Source organism: Schistocerca piceifrons, chromosome 3, assembly GCF_021461385.2.
Source record: "Schistocerca piceifrons isolate TAMUIC-IGC-003096 chromosome 3, iqSchPice1.1, whole genome shotgun sequence".
In the NCBI taxonomy this organism is placed as follows: domain Eukaryota; kingdom Metazoa; phylum Arthropoda; class Insecta; order Orthoptera; family Acrididae; genus Schistocerca; species Schistocerca piceifrons.
The window spans coordinates 311,606,274-311,626,319 of NC_060140.1; positions in this window are offsets into that span (position 1 = coordinate 311,606,274).

The following is a 20,046-nucleotide window of genomic DNA, read 5'->3' on the forward strand; positions in this document are numbered from 1 at the left end:
GCTCGGAACCTAGGCGATGCAAAACTTTTTTTGATGTGTATATTTTGTGCAGGTGATACCGAACAAAAAGACAATGGCGCAAAAAGAAAACCATCCTGCGTCACCACATCCGCCGACGACACTAAAATCCATTAATGTAGCAAAATAATCTTCGCACACTGTCTTTGTTTAGCACGCGGAGTTCATTCCACACAAGGGGTTGGAACCTGAATATGCGCAGTTTACGAAAATTATTTAACCGTATTAATGTACTTTACTTTTGACTGCATTAAAGGATTTTATTGTTCTTTGATTGTAAAGGTTCATCTTGATAACATAAATTGTAAAATTCACGATTACCGGTTACACATCATAAAAATATTCTGATGTAGGTATCATGCTGAAAAAGAACGCCTGGATATGCTGCTGGGGAATACTCTGCCACGCGGTTTGTATGCGCGTCCACAGCAACTGTGACTGCAAGGAGACCTGAACGAAGAAGTTGCCGACCGGCCATATCCAAAACATGTTCGGTGGGCGAACAGGCGGGTCAGGGAAGCAGTGGTACCCGTCGTTTTTCGAAGAAGGCTTGCACATTACTTGACACATACGGCCTAACTTTGTCCTGCTGAAATACGGCATGAACAACGGCCTACATGAGGGGCAGTGCCTTTGATTGTAAAACATGATGTACCGGTAGCTGCTCAGATTGCCCTCAAGATTAGGAGGGGAGATAGCATGTTATAGGCAATGGCCCCCCAAACCGTAACAATAGACGTCTGTCCACTGTGCCTCTGAACAATACAGTCTGCCCGATTGCGTTCATCACGGCGGCGTCGAATGCGTATGGCCATCACTGAACGACAAGCTGAAGAAGGACTCTTTCGAAAACACTACATTTTTGCCACTCAGCACGCTAGTGTCGGCGTTCACGTGACCATTGCAGTCTGCGGTGTTGGTGGGTTCTGGCCAATGGAAGCCGAAGCAATGGCATGCGTGCCACCAGGCCAGCCCGCAGAGGACGGCGTCGAACCTTCGACGCAGACATGTCCATACCACTTGAAGTACTTTAACGTCGCACCAACTGCCAAGCGGACAAGAAGTCGGTCATCTCGCGCTTTGGTCTCATTGTGTCGTCCAGTTCCCTATCAGCGCTGTGTACGGTCCTCTTTTCTCCAAAGGTTCCACATACGTCTCACTGTTGAAGCAACGTGCTCTGTAAGAGCCTGAGTGTCACGGAACGACAGACCCGCCTCCCGGAGACCAACCATTCTGCACCAATCGAACGCTCTCATTCCAATATTCCACACTGTGATTGAATTTTCTCGTGAAGACATCAGAAGGACCGATCTGTTTCATTTGGTAAAAACTTTCTAAAGCCAAGAGTGCATAAATATTTCTTTATTTACAAAAAACCGGTTTTCACTGGCTTTTCTGTCATCTTCAGGCCTTCAAACTTTTTTTCTTTTTTTTTAATGTGTTCAGTTTGAGTTGGACTTCGCGCCAAGTTGTTTATCTCATGACAACTTGGCGTGAGGTCCAACTCTAAATGAGTACATTATACAGAGTCTAACACAAATGTACGGCACAAATTGCAGGACGAAGAAATTATGTTATATGAACTAGGTCTGGAAACGCTTTGGTTCCATGTAACAACTCATTTTCTCCATATGACTGTCTGGCGAGTGTTGCAAGAGGACGAGCTGTATCCATACCAACTACAGTGTGTGCAGGCACTATCAGCAGTTGATTTTGCCGCATGGGCAATCTTCTGCGAATGGTTTATTCGACGAAGTGGCAACCCTAATTTTAGTGCAACGGTGCTGTTCACAGATGATGCGTCGATCAACGAGATCAGATTGTAAATTTTCACAACTAGTATGCATGAGCAGACGTCAATCATCACCCAACTGTTGAAGCAAGTTATGAACAAAGACTTCCTGCCAGTTTTTGGGCCGGCATTGTTGGTGACTGTTTGGTAGGGACCCATATTTATATAACATAATTTCTTCCTCAACGTGTGAGGATTATGTCCTGCAATTTGTGCTGTACATTTTTGTTAGACCCTCCATAATGAAAATTTTTGAAGACCTAAAGACAGTAAAATCTGTCAAAACCGCTTGTTTGTAAATTAAGAAATATACATGCGATCTTGGCTTTAGAAATTTTTTACCATATTCTCCACCCTGTGATGTAGGCGGGGCATACCGGCACTTAGTTATACGTTTCCACTTCGTATGACAGCTCCGCACTGACAAAGCGTTGCGTGATATTGACTTGTCGGGTCACACAAAAGAGGGCACTGTTGGGCCGATTTGTGCGCCACCTCTCTGCCATTTAAATCACTTATTATGATTCTGTTGTTATACACGTCCTCTCATCGTGGAGTGTTGCATAACATTGCTTCCGAGTGTTTCACTCTTTACAAATTTTAGTGTAATTATTCTTAAATTAGTGTGAATTCAGCATATTACTACAGAACTCTATTCACGGAGAGAAAATTATTTATCGAATGATTGTGTGGTGGGCGATATCAGATTAGCATCTCACTTAAACGTGTGTGTTTAGAAAGTCACATTATGCGCAGAAAATTTAATTTAACAACGTAATATCAAAACAAATTTGTGTATTATCATCCTCTCTTTACTAGATGTAATTACGTACTTTAGATAATCTGAAATACATCTATTTTCAATGAACTATATAGTTCTTGTACTAATTAATAATTTTAATAATTAATTAATTAAATCCACTCTAGCTGCTGATTTATACTTTATTTAAACCCTGACCGGCTAGCTACATCGGACAAACGGGAAGAAATTTCTAAAAGCGATACGAGGAACACACGGAATTAAAGAGAAAAAAAAATAGGAACTAAATCCATCTTCGCCGCTGACTTCATAGCAGACAGTAACATGGTGCACAATATCGAAAAATCCTTGTGATTCTTTATATAATGAGGAAGGGATACTTCATGGGCATACAAGAAGTAAAAGAAATTTACGCCCACTTGAAAAAGTCCAGGGAAAAGACGCACCGACGAGCAGTGCATACTAAGACAGATCAGTTTCCTGCCCATATACCGACCAGATACACAACCTCGTTTAAAAGAGATCCCCAATTTCGTAGCTGAATCTAGAGTTAGTAAACTAGTTCCGCCGTGCGGGATTAGCCGAGCGGTCTTGGGCGCTGCAGTCATGGACTGTGCGGCTTGTCCCGGCGGAGGTTCGAGTCCTCCCTCGGGCATAGGTGTGTGTGTTTGTCCTTAGGATACTTTAAGCTAAGTAGTGTGTAAGCTTAGGGACTGATGACCTTAGCAGTTAAGTCCCATAAGATTTAACACACAGTTGAACATTTTTGAAACTAGTTCCTGTAAGCAATTCACGTTGCGTCCAAGACCTACTAGCAACCTCTACATTCCCTGTTTTTTAACTTTTGCCCAATCACGCCAGAGGACGTATCTATACACTCGGCCTGCATGCACCGTCCACTGAGGGTAATTTTTTCTGCGACATCAGTAGGCATATCACTTTTAAATTTGCCCGATGATTACTTTCTTAACCCATTAGACGTTGCTTCACGACAGCATTATTTAAGACATACGAAGTGTTCCAGTTCCGTTGGGACTGCTTGCGTGAAGTTGCAAATTACAGTGCTATCTCGGGGCGAGCTGCGACGGTAGGGTTCTTGAGGTTTCAAGAACAGTCGTGCAAAAGGTCAACGCTCTAGTATCGCTGCAGTAAGCGTTCCGGCTGCGAACGTAACGGTACGCGTCTGAATTCGTCGGAAAACGGCGATGGAGCAGCGAGTTAACATCAAGTTTTGCGTTTCGTTTTGTGTTTTTGGGCGAGTATTCGTCGAATTCAACCCGCATACCGAGAGGCAGGTTCGTAGTCGCTCTTTCATAACAACGCCGTAGCTCATAAAGCGAAGACCGCGCGTGCATTTTTGGCCAGCAAACAGATCACAGTCCTGGGTCACCCACCATTTTGGCCGCATTTGGTCCCAGTCGACTTCAGGTTATTTCCCAAATTGAAATTAGCAATGAGTTACAATTAACGACGTCCAAGAATTGCACTGCAATTCTAAATTCAGTTCCAAAAAAAGGACTACAGTAACTGTTTCAAAACTTTTAGAACGATTTCGGCTGTGTACTGGTTCAGGGGGAGACTACTCTGAATACTGCAGTTATCTTGTGAATATATTCCTTAACTTAATTTTCGTTGTCACGCGCTGTGTATTTTTTTTTTTCAGTTCTATTACTGTACATCTACAGGATGATTTTGCTCAGAGGGGAAAGACAGTGGGTGTCAACCTGGCAGACGTTACGGTGCACTGTGATGGTGGTGTTCTTCGTTACAACACGGACAGGAGACATTAGGATGACTTCACACAGAGAACAATCATCGGTAAACTGCAAAAAGGACGCAATATGACTAGAATCACCCGGGAATTTTGTACCGCTCAGGATTGTTTCAAGTGCACTACTGCCCGAAGGAGATGAAATGCTCGACCGCGGTCATCTACATCAGAAAAATGCCCGAATCGCTGTGCAACAGGCAAGAAATGACCACGTCATACGGAAGATGCATTCGCAACAACATTTAAGAGGATTGCAACGCACACAATCTCAGGCTCCACAGTGACACGGCGACAGCGTGGAGGTGGTTCAAAAATATGTATGAAATCGTATGGGACTTAACTGCTAAGGTCATCAGTCCCTAAGATTACACACTACTTAACCTAAATTATCCTAAGGACAAACACACACACACCCATGCCCGAGGGAGGACTCGAACCTCCGCCGGGACCAGCCGCACAGTCCATGACTGCAGCGCCCTAGACCGCTCGGCTAATCCCGCGCGGCGTGGATCTGGTCTCTTTGCATTGTGACCAATGTGTTGTGCTCCGTTGACACCCGCACATCGGCGTCACCGTTTACGATGGTCCACGTACATAAAGATTGGACTAACGAAGAGTGGTATCGCGTGTTCTTCTCGGATGAGAGCAAATTTTGCTTGACTAGTGATCCTGGACGTACCCTCGTAAGGCGACAAATAGGAACACTTAATTCACCCAAGAAACATTGTCTAACATTATCGTTTTGGTGGTGCATGTGTTGTGATGTGGGGAGGCTAAATGTTGCATGGGCGCATTGACCTCCAAACTTACTGATCAACGTTATTGTGACTCCGTAATCCTGCGTGTGAGTCTTTTGAGGGGTACACTTGGCACTGATTTTATTTTTATTAACGATAATGCCTCACCGTATGTAGTGGAGCCCTTGGAACGAGAGCATACTTGGCGAATGGACTCGTTTGCCCGTTCTCCCCGACTTAATTCCGATCGAGATGCCTTGGGGGGACATATTGCAGCATGTACACATGCACCAATGATCATACATTAGCTGTCAACCTCGATGTCGGAGGAATGGAACGCTTTGCCACAAGAACTCCGTACCAACCTCTTAGACAGCATGGGAGCACGTTGTAAAGCATGCATTGCCGTCCGTGGCGATCAAACACAGTATTAAGAACCATGTCCCGCCTTATGTAAAGTCCTTGGGACTATCGTAAATCGCAGTGTCCTCAGTATAATTTCTATCGTTGCATAAAAGTGGCAGTTTCGTTTGTTTCATTGCCTTTTTCTTTCAGTCATCTTGTGTACTACGATACTCTTATACTGTATAGTTCTTTCTATGTATGGCCCATGTTTCCTCGACCTACGTTACTTGGCAGTGACAAATCATGCGATAGTTAATTTCGTCCGTAATTTTTGCATACCAACGTACTTTTAATTAGAGCTTAACACTATACTTGTCTTACATATGTAAATAAGTAAGGAAGGCAGATTGGGTTTAACGTCTCGTTGACATCGAGGTCGTTAGAGACGGAGCACAAGGTAGGATTGTGTCAAGGATGGGGAAGGAAATCCAGCCATGACCTTTCAAAGGAACCATCCCGGCATTTATCTGGAGCGATTTAGGGTAATCACGGCGAACCTAAATCTGGCTGGCTGGACGCGCTTTTGAACCGCCGTCCTCACGAATGCAAGTCTAGTGTGCTAACCGCTGCGCCACCTCGTTCGGTATAAATCTCAGGTTATCGCAGAAAGAAGTTTACAGCTGCCCTTACAGAGATCATGCCCGTATCCGTAGCCTGATTATTTGCTGTGGAAGAACGGAAGTCCGAAATAACCGACACCATGCATTCATGTAATTGATACACTTACGACACATCTACCAGGCGGAAACGATGAGGACACGCACCGATAAGGCGGTGAACACCGCTCTGGATCTGCTAACCAAAGGGCTACCCTACTACTCTTTTGTTTTTTACACAGATAGCTTTACTTTCATGAAGATTTGCTGAAGTTAGATTTGAAATAACATTCTCGTTATTTGATAGCAGAATCAGCTGATGCATGTACTATTAATACAAATAAATTTGTTATTGAAGTATAAGTGTTTCTCCCTCCGAAAAGGCCTTGAAAGCCGAATGGTACCGACCGGCCGCCGTGTCATCCTCATCCCACAGGCGTCACTGGATGCGGAGATGGAGGGCATATGGTCAGCACACCGGTCTCCCGGCCGTATGACAGACCCGAGTCGCTACTTCTCAATCAAGTAGCTCGTCAGTGTACCTCACAAGGGCTGAGTGCGCCCCGCTTGCCAACAGTGTTCCTCGGCAGACCGGATGGTCACCCATCCAAATGCTAACCCAGTCCGACGGTGCTTAAATTCAGTAATCTGACGGGAACTGCTGTAACCAGAAGTAGAAGTGTTAGCCACCAAGAAATCACTTAGTGTATTCTTAATTGTATTTCATTAGTAGCTAAAGTTTATTGGTTGTTGAAAATACGTGTTCGTGAATAACGGACATTTTTCTGTACCAAAGAAAGTGATATTAAATCTCTATGCAGATTACTCTTCTTTCCACTACTGATTCCACCAATTGAGCGTCTCACTTAGTGAGATTTCAATTCTAGAACTGTTGTCGGGTTTCGCCCCCTTACGTGAGCGTGTACTGTATAACTGAAGATTCTGACATGTCCCAAAATAGTTCTGACTCAAGATGTATAAATTTTGAATTACTGGTTTACTGACACATAGCTTAACAATTACCTATAGGCGCACAAATACATCCAAGAAGCACCATAGGGGTTATGAAAAAGCTGACTACTTTTCATACTACTGAAAAAAATACTGAACGCTACATGCTTTTCTTCCGTCACACATCATACTCCGTACCTCGACGTATGAATACAAAGAATTGTTAAATAAAATCAGTATTTGTTAGTACTCCGTGTTGCCGCAGAGCCGGCCGCATTGGCCGAGCGGTTCTAGGCGCTACAGTCTGGAACCGCGCGGCCGCTACGTCGCAGGTTCGAATCCTGCCTCGGGCATGGATGTGTGTGATGTCCTTAGGTTAGTTAGGTTTAAGTAGTTCTAAGTTCTAGGGGACTGATTACCTTAGAAGTTAAGTCCCATAGAGCTCCGAGCCATTTGAACCATTTTGTTGCCGTTGTATTTAATATTTGTGTTATTATATTCATATATTTTGCATATGTCTTAAGTTCGTTGGAGACTTGACCATTAAGGATTTTCATGTTAATTATTTTTCCATGGCCTCTTGGTAGAAAAACATAATTTCAAATGAAAAACACAGTATTGTGTATGTTCTACAGAATTCTGCAGAACATCCACAATATTGTGTTTTTTCATTTATAATTAACGATTTTCCTACGAAGCGTTATATAATTTCCGCGCTGTATTAATTTCATAGTCACTTTGCCTCCGTAATTACCTACATACACAATACATTATGTTTACTGATCTCTTTGCACTGCAATTTAGTCTCATAGGTGCGTCTACTAACTTTCAGTTGCGGTATTAAAGTTTTTTCATAAGCGCAACAATGTTAATACTTCAGCACCAGCGGCACTTCAAGTTCTCTATTTGCCTCCACAGGGTCTGTATAGGAGCTCACATTCCAGACGCATTCCGCGATTTTACTATCCTTTCAGTTACTATTATCTCTGGCATTTTCGTTATAAACATTGAAAAATAATTAAATCATATATGGCGTTCATATTAAAGTATAATAATCACCAAAGCATATCTAAAAAGAAAACAATCCACAAGCTGTATCTTTTACATAATTTATGCTGTACGGTTACAAATTCTTCCTTGTGTTTAAGTCGCTCAGTTAATTCTTCTCAATCGACCTAAATGCTTTATTCTACACACAGTCAGCCAGGAGGCAGTGTACGTTTTGATAGTGTGGCTGGCGGGGGAAGGAGGAGGGGAAGGGAGATTGTATAACAAATCGGTATCTTTTTCACTTCTTCCTATTCCACTCGTGGATGGCTCTGGGAAGGACGACTGTTAGCAGGGCTCGGTATAGAATTAATGTAACAACATGGACGTACTCGAAGAGTATGTGGGAGGATAAAACGGGTTTTTTAAGTCTCCTTCGAACTTCTTTACGCGTTGAATAACGCGACTGGCGTTAGGCTTGCATTCCTGCCACACTCTTGAGCCCTGAACACAGAACCGTTATTACTTTAGTCTTCTCTTACTCTAACGTTAGTCGAATTTGATAAGACGCTCGGAAGGGCTTAAGACGGAATAATCTGTCAGTCCAAATTTTAGTTGTCTGCTTCTTTCATGCATTTGTTAAATATTTTTAGGATTCCTACAGTGAAATACAGATTGGAATCTGTCTTCCTACTAACTAGACTTTTGAGGTCGTCCCAACATCAAAATCACCATACATTACTACTCTTACATTCTAGACACTTGTGACAGAGAATTTAAGCTTTATGAAGGGACTGGCAGTCGGCCGTTAACACGAACAACTGAAACGTGTTGTGCATAAATAGACGGGAAGACCCGTTACTGAATTATAACACTACTGGCTAATAATGGCTGGAGACAGTCACAACTCTAAACTATCTACGAGAATTCATCCTAGGTTGTTGTTGTTGTGGTCTTCAGTCCTGAGACTGGTTGATGCAGCTCTCCATGCTACTCTATCCTGTGCAAGCTTCTTCATCTCCAAGTACCTACCGCAACCTACATCCTTCTGAATCTGCTTGGTGTATTCATCTCTTGGTCTCCCTCTACGATTTTTACCCTTCACGCTGCCCTCCAATACTAAATTCATGATCCCTCGATGCCTCAGAACATGTCCTACCAACCGATCCCTTCTTCTAGTCAAGTTGTGCCACAAACCTCTCTTCTCCCCAATCCTATTCAATACTTCCTCGTTAGTTATGTGATCTACCCATCTAATCTTCAGCATTCTTCTGTTGCACCACATTTCAAAAGCTTCTATTCTCTTCTTGTGCAAACTATTTATCGTCCATGTTTCACTTCCATACATGGCTACACTCCATACAAATACTTTCAGAAATGACTTCCTGGCACTTAAATCTATACTCGATGTTAACAAATTTCTCTTCTTCAGAAACGCTTTCCTTGCTATTGCCAGTCTACATTTTATATCCTCTCTACTTCGACCATCATCAGTTATTTTGCTCCCCAAATAGCAAAACTCCTTTACTACTTTAAGTGTCTCATTTCCTAATCTAATTCCCTCAGCATCACCCGACTTAATTCGACTACATTCCATTATCCTCGTTTTGCTTTTGTTGATGTTCATCTTATATCCTCCTTTCAAGACACTATCCATTCCGTTCAATTGCTCTTCCATGTCCTTTGCCGTCTCTGACAGAATTACAATGTCATCGGCGAACCTCAAAATTTTTATTTCTTCTCCATGGATTTTAATACCTACTCCGAATTTTTCTTTTGTTTCCTTCACTGCTTGCTCAATATACAGATTGAATAACATCGGGGATGGGCTACAGCCCTGTCTCACTCCCTTCCCAACCACTGCTTCCCTTTCATGCCCCTCGATTCTTATAACTGCCTTCTGGTTTCTGTACAAATTGTAAATAGCCTTTCGCTCCCTGTATTTTACCCCTGCCACCTTCAGAATTTGAAAGGTAAACCAGATAAAATGATTCACAAGTAAGGCAGATGCCAGGCTGAGATAGAAAAATTCAACACAAATGTAATTCATCCGCGACTGAGGCAATTTACAAAATACTAGTCTGACCGATTCTTGAATGTTGCTCGTCAGCATGTTCTTTCAACACCTAGAATAAACGAGGAGACTGCGAAACTGTAAAGAAGATAAGCACGTCTTACTGAGGATTTCTTTAGTAGGAGCGAGAGCATCGCAGGAATACTCATCCTCCGCCAGTGGTAGACGTTACAAGAGAGGCGTCGCCCGTCACTGGGAGACTTAACTATCACGATTTTGATAAGAGTCGTTCCAGAAAAGTCAAACAACGATTCACTTCTGACAACATTCATCTTGCGAAATGGCTAGGCCAGCGAAGATGCATAAATTCTTGCTAATCTGGAGTTTTACCGGCTTTGTGTATAGCATTAGCGAGTGGAACAGGAAATGGGAAAATCTTAATAGATCCCCTAGTACCCTCGGTCACATACCGAGCCATATGTCTTCTTGTTTGGTCACAGCGTGACGTGGACAATAAAAAAGGTCATTGGCCAGATTTGATTTCAGAATCACATTTTTTATAACTACATCGTTTCTTCCCTCTTTTGATTTGAAGACTCAGATTCGCATAACTTCTGCTCTATTATCTACAGAAAATTAGTCGCATTTTTGCTTTTCCGTAGTGCACAAAAGAGGAGATAAACCCTACTTTTTCTGAAAAAGTGGCGCCACAATGAAATTTCTATGAAGGTAACTTGTCCGAAGTTTTACAAAAGTGAAGCGAAGTGCAAGAAACACCACTGCGGCGATAGGAAAAGCTGAAAACATGCCAGTGGTGAGTATAAAAGTAAGCTTTATCGGCCAAAACCTCTGCTTCAGAATGCTAAAGGAGGAATAATAGCTGTAAGTAAATTTTACACCACACACAGGGTGTTAAAAAAGTATTCTATATTTTGAGGGGTGCTAGTATGGACCAATACAAAAAATATATCCTTTAAATACCGGCTCTAAAAAGGATACCTTAAAAGCTACGAGCACTTATTATCTCGCTAATGTGAAATACGTCTCTTCTGCTATAAACTCTTTGCTATTACTAACGAAATACAGAACAATGGGTAACACTCGTCTCACAGAACTTCCCACAAACGTGACGTCATTTTGACGTCATGCACAATATAAATGACCGCATGATTGACCATCGACCTTCGTTTGCATTCGATTCGGGCTTCTCATAAGACTTCATGTGCGCGTACCGGAGATTTATAAAACACGTCATTCTTGGAGTGATTTATTATAATTACTGCTATAATAAAAAAATCACGTAATGATTTATCCATGGTTAATCCTTGCATATAATAGTGCTCTCTCAGGAGTGCGTTATTACCGTCAATAATTTACAAAATTCTCTTGAAACACGCTTGTTTTATAATTTGCAGTAATCAGATTCAGGGTAACAGAGCATTGAAAATTTATCATAAAACATCAACATTATCATTAAATGTCGTTTTATAACGTATCAACGATATAAACCTTCAAGAGAGATTATGATAACTAAGACAGGAGACAAACATCACATAAGTAAGTGCTAGTTAATGGATAACATTGTGGTTCCGTCTGAGCCGAGAACGAAGGATGAAATGAATATTTAGGGATTTCCGCGTATGTGGTTAGGTAGGAATCGAGGAGTGCAGCTTTAAATGCTGCGACTAAAACGAACTGCAATAAAATTCATATTCTTTCTTTAGTTCAGAATGTGTCGCAATTTCGGAGTGTGTGGTTAGGCAGGAACCTAAACGGACAGCTTAAATTGCTGCGAGTGAATCGAGGAGTAATAACATTGATATTCTTCCTTGTCAAAAAGTCGATTGCCGATCATGCGGTCGTCGATATTGCGTGTGTCGTCAAGATGACGTCTTGTTTGCGGGGAGTGTTGTGAAACGAGAGTTACCCCTGCAGAATGCAGTAAACAAATGACGGACACATTCTTCTGTAATTGTCCATGAACGCAGCATGCACAAAGTATTTGTTAGCGTTGTTACTGTAAATTGTATTCACTGTTCTGGTAAGTGCAGTACATATACTTGTGTTGGTTCTAATGGAACCTGTTCGCGTTTCGATAAGTTAGTGAAGCGCTTCTATACGATAGTTTTTATCTTTCCACTTAATGGAAGCTATTATTCCAAACGGGAAATAGACATGACCTTCCATTATGATCTGGCAAATGGGAGCAACCGTCGAAGCTGTGTAATATGCGCGTAACATATCCTTAGCTGATCCTAATCGCACATTCAGACCTCCACGAAGTGGCGTATGGATTGTATGTTATCGCTGTTAATGTAACTTGCAGTACTGTATACTGTTACTGTTCTTGAAATTATTTTATAATGTTTGCACAGACGTATCGCGATAGCGTGACACACTCAGGATAGCTCTCAGCACACATGCGCGCCACTGCTCTAACAGCTTGGCGATACTGACGATAAACGAAATCGTATAATTTCTTCGACTGTCGAGTACATTGTGAATATCTGGAGAGATTCAAGAGCAATTTGACTCATCGCTGCATTAGCAGAGCTTAAAGTGATGGGCTCCAAGCACATAGGTTAAGACATGAACTGTATTAATTGTGAATTACGTGTTTGCATATACTTGGTACAGAAGGCCAGTTGTTTCCGTGACCCTGTCTCCTGGCAAGGGGAGATTGATAAAGTTCCACGTATACTGTGTTACGACTTCTGCACCACTTGTTAGCTGCAGACACAGTGGCTGCTCCAAAGACTGAGATGGCCTGGAGTTTTACAATTATTTATTGGACTCCCTCGTCGTCGCTGCCCAGCCCTGCGGATCCCTCTGCCTGGCTGCTGCTGTGTAGAATCTCCGACGATGCGCGCAACGTGCGCCGCTGATCGCATTCGGGAGCCTCAGGCCACCAGTGCTCCGCTGAAGCCAGGATGCCCTGTGGTTGTAATGAACTCGTCGCCGCTCGGCGCCCCAGTATGGGCACGCCCACGGAGCCGCGTCGCCGTGAGGTCAGCTGCCGACGCCTGCTGGAACGGCGGCTGGGAAGCCATCAGTCGCGATGACCTCGAGGTCCCGTCATGGACGGTCCACGCGCCGTGGGGCCGGGTTGCAGTCAAGTCCGGGCGTCAGTCCCCGGCGGCGCCTGTGACCAAGACAGCGCTGCGACCGGTCCTGCTGGAAGTTCTCGCTATGGTTAGTCAGCCGTGGTGCCGACCGAACTCGGGCCGACCTCCAGAACTGGAGTTGACATCTGGCGGCGAACGGATGACTTTTGCGAGCTGGAACAGACTTCCAGAATCGTCACCTACAAAGATTGAACATTCGGACATGGACCACGTCCATCCTCAGATCCGAACTGCTTCCTAATGGATTCTGTCTGTTGTTGTCTGCGCTCCACTATTTATATCCAGCAGGAGGACGTTTTTTACCCTCGGTGGTAGCTTTTTGTTATTACTGCCGCAGTATATTGCAGCATAACGTAGTGTGCTGGCCTCACTTCCCCTTACTCAGCACTCTCCAGACTACGCTCAGCGCTCGGTCTTTGTGCGTCCTTGCGACAGCCTGTTGGTAGACTGCTGCTGTCAGCGAGGCTATCTGTGCCTGCCTACTTCGCAACGCCTCGGTCGCCAGCGTGCCTCTGTTTTGCCATTCTCCACTGCGTGAAGCAACACTTACTACATGTGGCCGCAACAACTGTATATCGTCGAAGTCTTCAAAAGTAGACCCCACGAGATCAGGCCACCCCGATGTAATGCGGAATTGACCACTAGATGTCACGTGAGGCAGACCCGCCAGAATAAAAGGAGGAGGGAGTAGTGTGTTGAAGGTGAGGAGCAGCAGCAGCAGCAGCAGAATGGATCCATCAGGAGAAATCCGTGATTTCAAACGTGGATTAGTAATTGGATGTGACCTAACAAATCCATCAGGAACATTTCATCCGTTCTAAAGCTGTCCAAGTCGACTATTTTATGACATGATTGTGATGTGGAAAGGAGAAGGAACAACCACAGCTAAACGAAGACCAGACAGGCCTCATGTACTGACAGACATGGACCGCCGGTCACTGCTTATAAGGAATCTCATGAAATTAGCCGAAGGACTCACTTGTGAGTTCCAGAGTCCGACCAGCAGCCCATCTGGCACATTATGCGTAGGTAGGTAAAAAGAATGGTATTCAATGGTCCGGCTGCTCATTGTAAGCCACGTTTCTGTAGTCAGTGATAAGCGATGCTTGAGGTAGTGTAAAAAGTGAGACCGTTGGACAGTGAATGACTAGAAATGAGTGATTTGGGCTGGTGAATTACACTATGTGATCAAAAGCATCCGGACACCCCAAAAACATACATTTTTCAAATAGATGTATTGTATTGCCATCTGCTATCAGGTACTCCCTATCAGCGACCTCAGTAATCATTAGACATCGTGAGAGAGCAGAATGGGGCGCTCCGCTTAACTCACGGTCTTTGTAAGTGGTCAGGTGATTGGGTGTCACATGTGTAACGTGTCTGTATGCGAGTTTTTCACACTCCTAAACATCCCTAGATCCACTGTTTCTGATATGATACTAAAATGAAAACGTGAAGGGACACGTACAGCACAAAAGAGTACTGGCCGACCTCGTCTGTTGACTGACAGAGACTGCCGACAGTTGAAGAGGGTCATAATGTGCATCAGGCAGACATCTGTCCAGACAATTACACAGGAATTCCAAACTGCATCAGGATGCACTGCAAGTGCTATGACAGTTAGGAGGAAGGTGAGAAAACTTGATTTCATGGTCGAGCGGCTGTTCATAAACCACACATCACACCGGTAAATGCCAAACGACACCTATCTTGGTGTAAGGAGAGTAAACATTGGACGATTGAACAGTGGAGAAACGTTGTGTGGAGTGACGAACCACGATGCACAATGTGGCGATCCGATGGCAGGGTGTGGGTATGGTGAATGCCTGGTGAACTTCATCTGCCAGCGTGTGTAGTGCCAACAGTAAAATTCGGAGGCGGTGGTGTTATGGTATGGTCGTTTTTTTCGTGGAGGGGGGCTTGCACCCGTTCTTATTTTGCGTGACACTATCACAGCAGAGGTCTACATTGATGTTTTAAACACCTTCTTGCTTCCCACTGTTGAAGAGCAACTCGGGGATGGCGATTGCATCTTTCAACACGATCGAGCACCTGTTCATAATGCACGGCCTGTGACGGAGTGGTTACACGACAATAACATCCCTGTAATGGACTGGCCTGCATAGAGTCCTGACCGAATCCTATAGAACACCTTTGGGATGTTTTGGAACGCCGACTTCGTGCCAGGCCTAACTGACCTACATCGATACTTCTCCTCAAGGCAGCACTCCGTGAAGAATGGCCTGCCATTCTCCAAGAAATCTTCCAGCACCTGATTGAAAGTATTCCTGCGAGAGTGGAAACTGTCATCAAGGCTAAGGGTGGGCCAACTCCATATTGAATTCCAGCTTGATCAACGGAAGACGCCGCGAACTTGTAAGTCTTTTTCAGCCAGGTGTCCGGATACTTTTGATCACCTAGTGCATTCTATACCCTATTGTAATACGGTGGCAGGTTTGGGGTTTGGCGAATCTCTAGGGAACTTTACCTGCGATCTAGTATAGTGACAATAGTGAAGAATGGAGGACGTGGTGTTGCGTTATGTCGGTGATTTCCGTGATAGGCTGTGTTCCCCGTATTGCGCTTAAGAAATCGCTAAATGCGGAAGGATTTGAGCACATTTTACTGCACTCCGTGCTGCGTACACTCGAGGAACAGCTCGGAGGCAATGACTGCATGGCAGTGGAGACTTCGCTCAGGACACCAGCGTCCAATATTACTGCCTTCTCTGGTTTCGACTCTTGAGAAAGAAGGACTGCCATCCGTTCACAGTCATTCAGACACGACACTGTAAGATTTACTTAGCAAACAAATTCGCCAAACAGCCGTGCAAATTGAGCAGTTATTTTATTTTATTTTCGCTACCAGTTTCGGCAATTCAGTATGATATCTTCAGGCCCCATATGCACCTCTCAAAAAACATCGATATGGCTTACTGAAGCCACCTGTTTCTCGATGTCGTGAATTCTCAAGTGCTCCACAAGAGTTGCGGTCAAGTCTTCGAAGGAAGAACTTGAGAACTGACGACATCCAGAAACAGATGGCCTCACTATGCCCATATCGATAATTTTTGAGAGGTGCATATCGGACCTGACGATGGCGGATTGAATTGCCGAAACTGGTAGCGAAAATAAAATAACTTCCCAATTTGTACGGCTGTTTGGCGAATTTCTTTGTTAAAAATTTGACCAGCCGCTGTCCCACATCTACAATGTATCAACACAGACCACGTTGAAAGTGTCCGCAGCAGAGTAAAGTCGTCATAAATGCGAAGAGTGGACGCTCTCCATATTGATACTCACTAACAGGTGTTCGGATACTCTTGATCAGTTAGTGTACGCATACTTTAAAAAAATCTCTGCCATTACTGGAATGCTATAAAAATTAAGAATTAGTTGCATAAGTCATATAAGCGACCACACTGCCCGCTAAAACTTAGCGAAAACCGTACTTTGGTATAGATAATCGTTCTGGGTATATTGGAAGCGTTGTTTGTTATCTACGCCGACCTTTATTTGTATCAAGGTTTCCCAAGATCGTCGCCTTTCTGCCACAAAATTTCAATTCAGTCGTCTGAGCGACTCTGCTGTGCTTTCTGTGGTTTATACCGACCAGTTAGAACCATAGCAGAGCGTCACCGACTTCTTTCGACGTCACTTGTCGCGCAGACTGAATAAGGATTCGAAATACTGAACAGTACTGCAGAGTATGTCACACTTGAGTGTTGTGTGTGGCTTCCTTAACAAATGAACTGCACGTTTCCAGAATTCCAACTATAAATCTATTTGCCTCCCTTACTGTTGACTACAGTTGCAGTAAGCATAATTTTCTCCCGCACGTACCAGTGATCGAGCACCGGTCTTGCCTTCATTATTTGTGACGGAATGAATGAGTGAAGTAGATAGTGAGTGTGTTGGACAGTGAGATTGTCCGTCGGAATATCATCTATCATCTGCTGTTGCAAACTGCAGTCCGCAGCTCGTGGTCGTGCGGTATCGTTCTCGCTTCCCACGCCCGGGTTCCCGGGTTCGATTCCCGGCGGGGTCAGGGATTTTCTCTGCCTCGTGATGACTGGGTGTTGTGTGCTGTCCGTAGGTTAGTTAGGTTTAAGTAATTCTAAGCTCTAGGGGACTGATGACCATAGATGTTAAGTCCCATAGTGCTCAGAGCCATTTGAACCATTTTTTGCAAACTGCTTTCATCGTCGGTATTAGAACGTTACGCCGTAAATATCTGTATCTGAATATACTGACGAGGAGAATACGGCAAGCGTCATTACCCGATTCCCAGAAGCTTCGCTCAATGGAAGAGGGGTCAAAACAAGCCAACATGTGTCTCATCTTATCCGTAGATACTCGATCATTTCTGAACAAATTACAAGGTATTTACAGGTAATTTATGTACGTTTTACCCCGTGTTCGAAACCTGATTATTACTTTTATATTACAATATTCCCTAATTTTGCAAGAAACATTCGTATAGTAACCTTCTGCGCACATGGGTAGACAAACGAAAACAATAAAAATAAAATAAATAAAACATTGGACTTCGAACGCTGGGGGCAAAATTAATATGCCACGACGCTAACCACTGCGCCACCACTTAGTACGAGAATATCGCGCAGTAAAAGCCACATAAGGTACCTCGAAAATATGTAGAAATCTTCGACCCTCTTTTTTTTAAATAATTGAAAAGCCACGATCGCTTCAATATCGTTTACTAGATGACCGGTTTCAGTACTTTTTTTTCGGAAACGGTCAAGTATCTACAGATAAGCCGAGACACCTGTTCGCTTATTTAGACTCTTCTTCCACTGAGTGAAGTTCCTGGGAAATCGGCACTTGCCGTGTTCTCCTAGTTAGTCAGGTTTCTCTTGTACGGAGTAGATTTTACTTTTAACCAGATGAGGGATGGTCATGGTGCAGGGATGGAGCCCTCCTCGCATATACATATTAAAAGCGTTATTACATATTAAAAGCGTTTTAACGCCACTATGTAAATAGTAACCTCTTAGGAACAGCCTTCAGTAGCGATCCCTGAGGTCGATTCTTTTCTATTGATGATAGCGACGAGAGAATTTCTGACAGCGGGTACGGCTGTTACCTCGTTCGCTTCCCTACCCGTAACTCGCTGACCAGCGCTGATCCGGATTTTCGAGTTAGAGCGCCGCGCCACTAACGCCATTAGCCAATCCAGTTGCCCTTTATCCCGCTGAAAGCACGAAACACGGGCTCGTGGCCACTGGAGCATTTCTCCCAGCATCGATAGGACATAACCTCGTGCGTTAGTTCCAGTGCAATTCTCAACCTCTTTTTTTAGTGCAAATACCTTTTTTTAACAAATATTTTCAAAGACGCTATAGTGAACGAATTTTGGCCTCAATTTTTCACGAGATTTATTTTCAGAGGCATTTGCACGTTGGTACTCACTGTCAGCTATCGGTTAAAAATCTGAGTTATATTACCGTGTACCTACTATTTGACAACTTTTAACATTGCAGCGCGTCAGCAAACGTGAATAATTTAATGATTGTAAAGAATCCGCCTCGATTGCAAATAGGAACCGGATGCTGAACTAGGTTTCGGCGCTGATAACCACCCCTTCTTCGGAACACACTAAAACTGCAAACTGCCTAAAGAGACATGGTCCAACATTAACACAGAACGCCCAAAAGGGCAAAAGACTCGCATAAAATGTAAAATAAACGGTACGTGTGTCCATGTCAATAGCTGTACTTAGCTCAAACGTCAGAAGCGTGCTTCCTCACCCTAGCTAAAGTTCGGTGGGCCGCGGGCTCTTAGGTAAACATTTTATGCGAATCTTTTGCCCTTTTGGGCGTTCTGTATTAATGTTGGACCATGCATCTTTAGGCAGTTTGTAGTTTCAGTGTGTTTCGAAGAAGGCATGGTTATCCGCGCCGAAACCTAGGTCAACATCCCGTTTCTATTTGCAATCAAGGTGGATTGTTTATAATCATTAACCTATTATTTGGCTATAGGACTTTTAAGGTAGACGACTTACAACGGATCACGTCCAACACAGAAAATAAACCGTCTGCTTAATTGTAAGTGACGTACAAGTAAATAATGGCCATCGACATCTCAGATAATCTGGATCTGCTATAACAGATCACACTATGTGCATAAATTTATTTCATTGGCTACCAACAATGAAACTTCCTAACTATGCCTTTTGAAATTCGCACTGATAAATTGTCTCTCTGGGAAAGTCACTATGTAACTATCCTTAATTCTTTCATCGACACTAGTTTCTTCTTTCACTACAGTCTCCCATAGGTCGTTAAATCAAATAAATTCTGATCAGTCTCTTCAGTTCTACTCACACTAAAAACGTTAACACACATTCCTTCTTAATACAAATTTTCCTCTCACCATCTTATTTAACTTCTACCGCGACCGACACCGATTTTTACGGTCCGATCAGCTCTTACAGCTCCTGTCATGGACCGAGTCGCATGCTCTCTCGTTACGTACTGAAACAAAGGCAACGCTCCCGCCGCCGAAAAAGGGCGTGTAGCGTGCAGAAAGTTCCAGAATGTTAGACTGACGGCTAGCGCATGCTAATCAAAGCGTGCGAGCATGCCCGCAGTACTCTTTCACACCAGCAGGGATGAACGTTTTGAACGCTTGTTGCTGCTATCATCCATGTGCCTTTGTTGGTGGTCGAATCTAGACGATGTTGCATGAACAGTAAGAGGTCACTTGACAGGTAATGAGTTATTGTTTCGTTTTCTTTGATGTGCTCCTAAAGTACTTCGGACGATACAATTATTAATTTATACATTTATATCTTGAACAATAAAATAGTGCAAGTAAAAACGTTAATGGAGCAGTAGAATAGCCCAAAGATGTGAAAGTCTTTCTCTATGG